The sequence below is a fragment of the Thamnophis elegans genome, chromosome 12 (genome assembly GCF_009769535.1).
Source record: "Thamnophis elegans isolate rThaEle1 chromosome 12, rThaEle1.pri, whole genome shotgun sequence".
NCBI classification, from domain to species: domain Eukaryota; kingdom Metazoa; phylum Chordata; class Lepidosauria; order Squamata; family Colubridae; genus Thamnophis; species Thamnophis elegans.
Genome location: NC_045552.1, coordinates 8,372,764 through 8,384,487, shown reverse-complemented (window position 1 = coordinate 8,384,487; position 11,724 = coordinate 8,372,764).

The window sequence follows — 11,724 nt, the reverse complement described above, 5'->3', positions numbered from 1 at the left end:
CAACATGTGGCAGAATATTTCATTTGCTATTATTCAAGAGCCGAGGTGGCGCAGTGGTTAGGGTTCAGTACTGCAGGCCACTTCAGCTGACTGTTATCTGCAGTTCAGTGGTTCTAATCTCACCGGCTCAAGGTTGACTCAGCCTTCCATCCTTTTGAGGTGGGTAAAATGAGGACCCAGACTGTGGGGGCGATATGCTGACTCTGTAAGCCGCTTAGAGAGGGCTGAAAGCCCTATGAAGCGGTATATAAGTCTAACTGCTATTGCTATTGCTATTCCATGCCCGTATAGGCCTTACCAACCATCTGCAGACACATCATGGACACATCACTGGCCATCAGTGGTCCATGGACCACCAGTTGATGACCGCTGCTCTAATCTGTGTTTCCCAGCTTTTATTATTTGCAGGTGTATGGATTTCAGCTGCCAGAATGAGTTTGGAGTCCTAGTGGACAATTGTTGAAATCAAGGGTGGGTTGAAGGTGGTACGACCTGGTACGGGTGTACCGGAGCCTGCCCAGAGCACTGGGTACCCTTCCGTTACTGTGCTCCAGAGGGCCCATCCACCTACCCAAGCTCCTTACCTGTCCTTTAAAGCCTTCAGCACTTTCGCGCACGTGCATGGCACATAAAGTTCCTGCGCGACGCTCCACAGAGCAGCTGGAGCATCACGGAGGCTTGAGGAGGTGTCCCTGGCAGGTACGACGCATGGGCACGGCGCGCATGTGTGTGCACGCACCTTGCACGTTCATGTGGATGACGCCGGGCCCCATTGCAACCGTACTGGTTGCTACGGGATCCGGAACCCACCACTGGTTTGAATATCAACCAGCAGTGTGGTGTAGCAGCCAAAAAAAGCTAACACAATCCTTGATTGCATAAACAGAGGGGTGGAGTCAAGGTCTCGTGAAGTATTGGCACCGCTCTATAGAACCTTAGTAAGACATCTGCAATACTGCATTCCATTTTGCTCATCACATTATTTTAAAAAAGAGGTTGAGACTTTGGAAAGAGTGCAGAGAAGAGCAACTTTTTAAGGGCCTGGAGACTAAAACCTATGAAGAACGGTTGCAAGAATTGAGTATGACTAGTCTAAAGAAAAGAAGGATTAGGGGTGACACAGTGGTGGGATTCAGCCAGTTCGCACCTATTCGGGAGAACCGGTTGTTAACTTTCTAAGCAGTTTGGAGAATCGGTTGTTGGAAGAAATCTGCTTTTGTTTTTTTCCCCACTTTACAGAGCTAATCCTGTAAGGAAGGCAGGAAGGAAACATTCTGGTGTTGTTTCTAGCCTAATCTTTATTGCCCTGCTTACAGAAACTGCCTCTCCGCTTAACCTTTATTACATTGTAACAGCGAAGGTGAAGTGCCCATCAACCTGAGTGATGTTGAGTTTGTCACGCCCATCCAGTCACATGACCACTGAGCCCCGCCTACCCAGCTGGTCGTGACAGCAGAGAACCGGTTGTTAAATTATTTGAATCCCACCACTGGGGTGACATGATACCAGTATTCCAGTATTTGAGGGGCTGGCATAAAAAAGAGAGGATCAGCCTATTTTCCACAGCGGCAGGACGAGAAACATTGGATGGAAACTAATCAAGGAGAGAAACAACCTAGAACTAAGGATAAATTTCCTAACAGTGAGAACAATGAACCAGTGGGACAGCTTGGCTTTCCAAGTTGAGGTACTTCATCACTGGAGGCTTTTAAGAAGAGATTTGACGGCCACTTGTCTGAAATGGTATAGGGTCTCCTGCTTGAGCAGGAAGTTGGGCTAGAAGATCTCCAAGATCCCTTCCAACTCCATTATTCTGTAATGCTGACAGTGAAATTCTGTAAGTTGAAATGGCCACGGTTGGGCATTGACCTCTGCTGAGCAATGGTGGGCAAGCACGGAATCTTGAACAGCTCACTTACCCATTTGTTGAGCTCAGGTTCTTATCATCCCTGCATAGCTGAGGGGTTTACATCATACCTGAGCCATACCTGAGCTGAAATGAGCCAGTGAAGAAATCAGGTTATCGTCTATCTCCCGTCCCATCACGCGAGTCAGCAGGCTCCATGCAGAAATCAAAGCAACAAAGCCAGAAAAAGCAGCACCTATGGCAAGGACTCGGGCAGCCGCCAAAGAGCCTATGGGAAATATTCAAAAGAACAATTATATTCGAAGTTGTTTCATGCTAAACCAAGCTTCCGATCTGCGTGTCAGTTCCAGTGGCACTAAACTTCCAAATTCATGGACTTTGACAAAACATTTAATCATTCTCTTGGCTCAGCCGATAAGGGAGGAGAGCTTGTGGCTTAGAGGTTAATGTAACTGCCCTAATTTGTAAAAACAGCCCAAGTTTGAATCTCAGCAAGGGTAGGGCTAGCTGATGAGAGCTAAATAGCTTGAAATAGATCTAACTAGTCTGGTCAGGATCGAACTGCTGGCAGTTGGCATAATTAGCCTGCAATACTGCATTCTAACCACTGCACCACCATGACGCAGTGAGAAACAGCGAGAAAGTAAATATTCATATTATGCCACGTCTAGGGTTTGCTTAACTTTTCTGAATGCACATTGTGCTATATTATTTGCATGTTTGATAAGCTCTAAGTCAGCGTTTCTCAACCTTGGCACCTTTGAGATGTTCAGTCTACAATTCCTCCTGGAATGCTGGCTGGGGAATTCTGCAAATTGAAGTCCACACATATTAAAAGTTATTGAAGTTGAAAAAACACAGTTGTAAGCAGTTGGGCCGGGATTTGGGGTTAAATATTTGAACAGGCTATGACACTTACCCGAAGCAGACACAATTGTATTGCAACTGTACCCATCACAAACAGTCCACCATCCATTTATGAAAGAGCCATGGGTTACTTTGAACCTTAGCAACAAAGGACTTGAAGTGGTCACCAGTAACAGGAGAAAGTTGATGGAAGACAGAATTCGGTACAGCTTGTTCGGGAAGTTCAGGGGGAAAATCTTGTCCAACTCCTATGAGGAAAAAAAATATCCTATCTTCAAAATAGACCAGTCTATTTAAGGTTCACCAGTCACCTGCCCATGTAAGTCAGGGGTGTCAAACTCAATTTCATTGAGAGCCGCATCAGTGTTGTGTTTGACTTCCAGGGGGAGGGGGCATGGCAGTGGGGGCATGGCCAGCTCAATGTCACTCATGTTGGGAGGTACCTATGATGGTCCAAGCACTCTGCCAGTGAAAATGGGCTCCCGAGCTCCGTTTTCTGTTGTGACGGCCTCCTGCAACCCTCTCCCGGGGAAAACGGAGGTTGGGAGGGCCTTATGCAGCCCACACGAGCTCCAATTTTACTGGCAGAGGTACTGCAGGCTGGTCGTTTGCTGTTTCCAGCGGTATATAAGTCTAACTGCTATTGCTATTGCTAAAGCATTTTCTCCCTACAGAAGCTCTCCTGACTGCTACCTCATCTGTGGCAGTAATAAAGCAGAAGAGGCAAAGCAATTAACAAGAACAATGGGGTAGGTGCACATTAAGTAGAGAAACCTCCTTGCTTCATGGAGCCCCAAAGCTTGCAACTGTCATGACTCCTCTGAAAAATGAGCCTTGTTCACACAACAATAAGGCACAGAGGCTCATAAATGAGTCCGCCACGTAGATAAAGGCAGAACCATATGATTAAACAGGCATGAGAGCGTAGGTGCCTGTGTGATGATTATGCGATTTGCATCAGTTGCGTTCCTACAGGCCAGATCTAAGCACCCTGCAGGCCAAATCCTCCTTGCAGGTCTAGAGTTTGACACCCCTGATGTAAGTGAAGCATTCCACCTGACATTTTCATTGGACAATTGTGTTAAGAAAATGACATGGTCTCAGTTTTCTTTACAACAACCCTGCTGAGCAGGACAAGATGATATCATCTTTAGGGCAGATCAGTGTTTTTCCCAACCTCGGTGGAGGGAATTCTGGGAATCGAAGTCTGCACAACTTCAAGATGCCAAAGTTGGCAAAATTCTGGGATAGATGAAATCAAAAATGGGATCAAAATGAGCACCTTGGCCATAGACAGAAAATGAGTTACTTATAAAGGTAAAGGTTCCCCGCGCAAATATATGCTAGTCATTCCCAACTCTAGGGGGTGGTGCTCATCTCCGTTTCAAAGCCGAAGAGCCAGCGCTGTCCAAAGACATCGCTGCAGTCAATAATGGCCGGCACAACTAAACGCCGTAATCACACGGAACCATCTTACCTTCCCACTAAAGTGGTTCCAATTTTTCTGCTTGTATTTTTTATGTGCTTTCGAACTGCTAGCTTGGCAGAAGCTGGGACAAGTAACAGGAGCTCACCCCTTTACGCAGCGCTAGGGATTCAAACCACTGAGCTGCCGACCTTTCTGATCGACAAGCTTAGTGTCTTAGCCACTGAGCCACCGCCTCCCTTACAGTTACTTATAAGCAATAATAGAGGTGGGATAAAAATCAAATAAACAAATACAGGTTGCGAAGCATCCAGAATTTGGGACAGTGGTCTACGCCAACAAATCAACCATTTTAAAAAATAATAATTTAAACATTGCTGTTTTAACAACCATAGTAATAACTCCTAAGCCGGTGAGAAACAGATTGGTTTCGCTACCATCTGATGCTGGAGATGCCACCATCTGATGCTGTGAAGATGCTGACTGTGTCATTGAGATGCTGTACATTGCTTCTGGGGCTTCTTCTGGTATAACTGCACCCCATGTTGTGCATGCACAGATGCCCCTTCCATGATTTTTGACCAAGGTTTCTGGATAACCCACGTCCTTGGTACATCACTGGCAGAAAGAAAATCGAACGCCATTTCTGCTACTCAAAAACCTCTTACTCACAACCATGTTTGCCTGGAAATTATGCTGCCTTCCAGCTTCAGACAGTGCCTGATACACATTTCCCTCTCCTTCCCAGAATCCTCATGGCTTCCATCCATGCCTCCCTTTGTGAGTCTCAGTGATGTCACAGAGGCTATGCTCATTGGCAGACCCTTAGAGGGGTTCTTTTATTCTTGCACGTAGCAATCTACACCTCCAATCGCAAAGGAAGAAGGTGAGCCAATAAAATCTCACCTGTTTTGGATGCAAGAGGCTGGATGGAGGAGCCAACATTCCAGAAGATGGGCTTAAGATGCAGAAAGACCTTGGCGGAATTCAACATTGGGGCACTATCTAACAAAATGAAATTCAGTGTGGCGGGGAGTAAAATTCTACATTTAGGCAAAACAACAGCAATGCTCAAATGTGCAGGTATATTAAAGTGGCACCTGGCTCAATAGCAGTAATTGTGAAAGTGATATTAGAGTCCTAGGAACAATCACTTAAATATGAGACATCAATATTGTACAGCTGCCAAAAAAGCCAACACAGTCCTAGGCTGTATTAACAGAGGGATAGAATTAAGATCACGTGAAGTGTTAACACCACTTTATAATGCCTTGGTAAGGCCACACTTGGAATCCTGCATCCAATTTTGGTCGCCACAATATAAAAAAAAGATGTTGAGACTCTGGACAGAGTGCAGAGAAGAGCAACAAAGATGATCAGGGGACTGGAGGCTAAAAGATAAGAGGAACGGTTGCAGGAACTGGGTATATGTCTAGTTTAATGAAAAGAAGGACTATGGGAGAAATAATAGCAGTGTTCCGATATCTCAGAGCAAGTCAAACTATTCTCCAAAACACCTGAAGACATGACAAGAAGCAATGGGTGGAAACTAATCAAGGAGAGAAGCAACCTAAAACTAAGAAGAAATTTCCTGATAGTTCGAACTTAATTAATCAGTAGAACAACTTGCCTCCAGAAGTTGTGAATGCTTCAGTACTGGAAGGTTTTAAGAGGAGATTGGACAATCCTTTGTTTGAAATTGTATAAGGTCCCCTGCCTGAGCAGCGGGTTGAACTACAAGACTTCCAAGGTGTCTTCCAACACTGTTAACAACTGCTGAACACATGACCCCAGGACACTGCAACTGTCATAAATGCAAGTCAGTTGCCAAGCATCTGAATTGTGATGACATGACCACGGGGATGGTGTAATGGTTGTAAATGGGAAAAACAGTCCTAAGTCACTTTTTTCAGTGATGTTGTAACTTCGTCTTTTTTAAAAAAGATTTTTATTAACAAACATGTAAAATACACACAAAAAAAATTAGACGTACACCACATTTATACAATACAGTACGAACAGGAACTTCCTGGATTTTTTTAATAGCAATCATCAATCGATACCGCTCACCTTATATTATTTCCCCTTCTATTGTATTTCAATTGGATTTCACTATTCTTAATCCTCTTATTTTACTCATAACTATTATTTTTGAGTGTTGTTATATTCGTTCATTGATTTTTGTTTCTTTCCTCCATCCACCTATACCATTTATCCCATATCTGGTAGAATTCTGATTCTTCCTTTCCCTGGATTTCTTTAGTTAGTTTATCCATTTCGGCACAATCCATAACCTTTCTTATTATTTCATCTTCGCTTGGAGTTAATTTGTTTTTCCATTTCTGGGCAAAGGCAATCCTTGCCGCTGTAAGTATATGTAGTATTATATACTGGATTTATTTTTTGTATTTCACTGACATAATTCCTAATTAAAAAAACTTCAGGTTTCCATTCTATTTTAACCCGTTATTGCCTCCAGCCAATATTTTTTCCAAAAAACTTTTGCCTCCTCACAGGTCCACCATAAATGGTAATATGTTCCGTGTATTGATTCACATTTCCAGCATTTTGGGGAGGTATTTGTTAAGATTTTAGCTAACCTTGATGGTGCCAGGTGCCAGATGTTGTAACTTCGAATGGTCATTAAATGAACTGTTGTAAGCTGAGGACCACCTGTATGTCACACTGTAGAAAAAGAGGCAGGGCTTTGCAGCTACAGCTGCCATGCTGTTTTTTTCTGGCCACCCTCTAGTCAGCCCCACCTGTTGTGGCCTGGCAGGAGCCATTGGAGCTGCCACCAGACTCCGACAGCGAGGGGCCCTATGAGTCGGTCCTGGAGGATGTGGAGGACCCTGGACAGGGTTCTGACTCCAAGCAGGGTGCAGAGAGACTGGTTGGCCACCAGGTGGCACCTGAGCCTTGGATCAGTGGGGAGGAGACAAGAGAGAGTGATCCAGAAACCACCTGTGAGTTGTTCCGGGATGCATGCCGTCGAAGGGCTACTCGGCGTCAAGAACAACTACGTAATTACAGGAGGTAATTATGCTCAGCTGATGCTCATTAAGCTCCTCTCCAGATTATAAAAGAGACTGCTTGTGCCACGCCCTTCTTGCAGAAGTCAACATTAGGGACTAACGAGAAACAAACTTGGCAGGCTGGATTGCTGCCAGAGTTTGTTTGCATTGCTGCCAAGGATTGTAGGACTTGCTGCCAAAGTGCTTATCTCTTTATTGATTTGGCTTTCAGCCAACGAGAGTCTGGACTTATTAAAAAAACATTCTCATTTACGTTCGTCTCAGCTTTCGTTCCTGGACGGAGGAGGGGGGGGTCAGAACACCCACCTATCACACAATGATAAATTCACGGCAGGGATTTATATATTTACTACATTCGACACAGTCCCAGAACTCTCCACATCCATTTGCACCATTCAAATGATTCTGAGGAGAGAGACAAACTTCCAAGTGGCCTCAATGACTCGCAAAAAGGATGCAAATGACCAGCTGTCTGCAAGGGATATAAACCCTTCCATTCCCCACCATCCAATCAGAGCTGAAGAAATGTCTCCGATGGGGAAGAGAAATGTCCTCAAAGAAAAACAAGGAAGTCCGGTTTGCCTCCTGAAAAAGCACCTTTGGGAGAACCAGGACCTGGATGGCTGAGAATCTCCACAGGCACTAAATTGGATTAAAAAGAAACTCTCTGGACTGCTGAACAATTAAAATAGTTCCGGGATAGCCCCTAAAGTGACTGTGCCTTGTTTTCTGATTGAGAGACATCCACTGAATGAGATTTATTTTTAATAATGTGATTCAAAGGCAGTGCACCAAAATGATCTGGAAGAGGGTATTTTGCACTCCAGGCACAAATGTCCCACTTGTGCCAGACCAGAGGTGGGTTCCTACCAGTTCGCACCAGTTCGGTAGAACCGGTTCGTCAAATCTACCGGACCGGTTAGAAGAGGTTCCACCAGAAAGCAGGCCACACCTACAGAAGAGGTTCCAAAATTTTTTGAAACCCACCACTGACACACACACACACACACACACACACACACACAGAGACAGACTCACACAGAGAGAGAAAGAGAAAGGAAGGAAGAAAGAAATAAAGGAAAAAAGAAAGAAAAAGAGAGAGAGATGAAAGAAAAAAAGGAAAAAGGGACAGAGAGACAAAAGGAAGGAGAGAGAGAGAGAGAGAGAGAGAGAGAGAACATGGCCGGTAAGCCACTCCCACCAGGTCACATGGCCAGCAAGCCACTCCCACAAAGGAGGCCACACCCACAGAGTAGGTTCAAAATTTTTAAAAAACCCACCACTGTGCCAGACTGTGGGATTTAATGTACTTCATGAGTGGAGTAGATAATCCAATGGGCGGAGAAGAACACTTGGCTAAGACTTTAACCATTCAAAAGCGAGAGTTGCCAAGAAGGGGCTCACAGAAGCTCTCCTGCATTCCAAATGCAGGGAATCCCACTAATTCAATGAAATGAACCAGTTAGAATGCCAACATCCAATCGGGCTCCAGGACTTCATCTGGGTTCATAAAGAAGAGCGCGTGTATTGGTGAACCTGGCCCTCGGGAATCGTCAAATGTTTCTGTGCCTTCTGCTTTTTGTGGCCTTCAAACAAGCCAAAAGGGTGCAGGAGACTAACCATACCTGGAAGGGAGTGGGGGGAGGATGAAAGAGAAGGATGGTGAATGAGAATCTGTGCAGAAGATCTGTGCATCTACCAATAGATTTGATCTACCAAATTGATTTGGCAATCAATCAGCAAGGATTTCTCATTCTTAATAATTACCCAACCTTTAGGCTTCTGAAAAGCAAGCATTTAGGGATAAATCAAGAGTGGATTGGAAGGTGGGTAGGGTTAAAAGAATCTTGAATCTAGCCCTTGATCGTAGCTACCTGGAATGAACATGCATTCAGATAGATGTTGTTCCTTCTATTTGATTTTTCTACTGCTATATTGGACTTTATTTGATATTCTCCATTGGGATGTGCTCCTTGTAGGAGGTGACCAGACTCAGCCTGGGTGGAGGGGGTGTCAAATGCATCATCAGTCATGAGTGCCTGCCTTCCCAAAAGAGACTTGAGTCCAGCCCTCCTTGAATTCTTTTCCATTTTTTAACTCCCGCTAATTTTCCTTGACTGTCAGTAGTTCAGATTCTAGAGAGCTTAAGCTTCCAACAAATCTTCATGCTCGACTGCCTGAATTTCCTGATTTTCCTGCTGCATGATACTCCTGATACGCCCCTTCTATCTTAATCTACCAATGGATTTGTATTGATTGGTAATGAAATTTCTCCATTTTCCCACCTCAGTTTTATCTGCCTAATCCACAATGCAGCCTTGTCATATATTCCAGAGCAGGGGGTCTCCAAATTTGGCAACCTTAAGACTTGTGGACTTCAAGTCCTAGAATTCCACAGTCAGCATGGGAGTTGAAATCCACAAGTCTTAAATTTGCCAACTTTGGAGATCCCTGCTCTAGAGTAAAATCATGTCCCTCACAGGACAATCTTTTTTTTAACCAGAAGCAGCCGGTCCTATTGGGTTGTTCTTGAGAACAGCTGTTGAAGGCCTCCTTTCCATGCTGAGGGAAAGGTTGTGAAGGTCTGGGAGGCATCCCTTTAGGGCAGGGGTGTCAAACTCAATTTCATTGAGGGCCGCATCAGGTTGTATTTGATCTTGGAGGGCCATGGGGAGTGTGGCTAGGGTGGGCATGGCCAGCTCAGTGGTGGGATTCAAATAATTTAACAACCAGTTCTCTGCCCTAATGATCAGCTGCGTAGGAGTGACTCAGTAGTCATGTGGCTGGGTGGGCATGGCCAACTCAATGTCAAGCAGGTCGCTGGGCACTTCGCCTTAGTTGTTATAAGGTAATAAGGGTTAACCAAGAGGCAGTTTCTGTAAGCAGGGCAATAAAGATTCAGCTAGAAACAACACCAGAATGTTTCCTTCCTGCCTTCCTTACAGGATTAGCTCTGTAAAGTGGGGAAAAAAACAAAAGCAGATTTCTTCCAACAACCGGTTCTCTGAGCTGCTTAGAAAGTTAGCAACTGGTTCTCCCGAATAGGTGCGAACTGGCTGAATCCCACCGAGCCAGCTCAATGTCATTCATCGAGGCTCCATTTTAGGCCGTGATAGCCCTCCCAGGCTCCAGCAAAAACAGAGCTTGGGAAGGCCGGATGTGACCTGCCCGGGCTATGTTTTTGGCCAGGACAGCCTCCTGCAGCCTTCTGCCAGCAACAATGGAACTCAGGGAGTCTGCACATGGCCCACCCAGGCTCCGTTTTCAGCTGCGGTGGCCTCCTGTAGGCCTCTGCCAACAAAAACAGAGCTCAGGTGGGCTGTGCACAACACTCCTGAGCTCCCCTTTCACTGGCAGAGGCAATTTGGACTGGTCCTTCACAATTTCCAGGGTGGGCCCACAGGCCAGATCTGAGCACCCTGTGGGCCAAATCTGGTCCCCAGGCGTTGAGTTTGATACCCCTGCTTTAGGGCATGTGAGAGGTAGGATCTTCCACCCAACTTACTTTTGGCCCATTAGTCACTCAAGACCATCTTATTCCACAGAGTTTTGGTTGGAGGTTTTATTGTGAGGTCCTTTTTTCTCTTGATTTGTGATGCAGAGGTGGGTTCCTACCAGTTCGCACCTATTCGGTAGAACCGGTTCGTCAAATCTACCGAACCGGTTAGAAGAGGTTCCACCAGTGGACCCGGAAAGCAGGCCACACCTACAGAAGAGGTTCCAAACTTTTTTGAAACCCACCACTGATCCTTGGATATGATTATAATACACCATCATGCTCATATTTATAAAACTCAGTGCCTCTGTGAAAGGTGAGGATGACTACAGCGTTTGTGGTGCAATCAGAACATTGTGTGTGTTGAAGTTGTTTTAAGGCAAACCAAAGATGCCTTTTAAAAAACAAGTTTACATCCTATTCTTATGCATGCCAGTGCTGTGTGTGAGGTAATTTAAGGTGGTTCTGACAAGTGTCATCGGCATCTTCATATCCGGTCACATGGGCGGCAAGCCACTCCCAACCGGTCACATGGGTGGCAAGCCACTCCCACAAAGGAGGCCACACCCACAGAGTAGGTTCGAACAATTTTTGAAACCCACCACTGTTGTGATGGTACAATTTCACTTGGATCATAGCAATGTTATTAGATCCCACCTTTTAATCATTGGAAGCAGAGCAATTTAGAAATAATGTTGTAAATAAATCAATACCTAACAAGAAGGCCAGAAGACAGGCAACGCAACCTATATAAAAGCCAAAGGATGGTGATAGATAGTTTTCCTCCGTATTGATCTCACGGGTAATCCCAAAGCACATAATCATCAGAGAAATTAGTAGAAAGGTGCCTAAAGACAAGAAAACAGAGGTTTGGTCCACATACGTTCCTGTCCCGGCATTTTAGGTCTTACTTCTGCTTGGCTGGGATCATGCAATCTATAAAACCAAAAGCTTAGTTAATAAGAGTTAACGGAGATCTTCATCTAATAGGAAATACCCAAAGGAATCACATGATTCCTTTAATGTGATGACC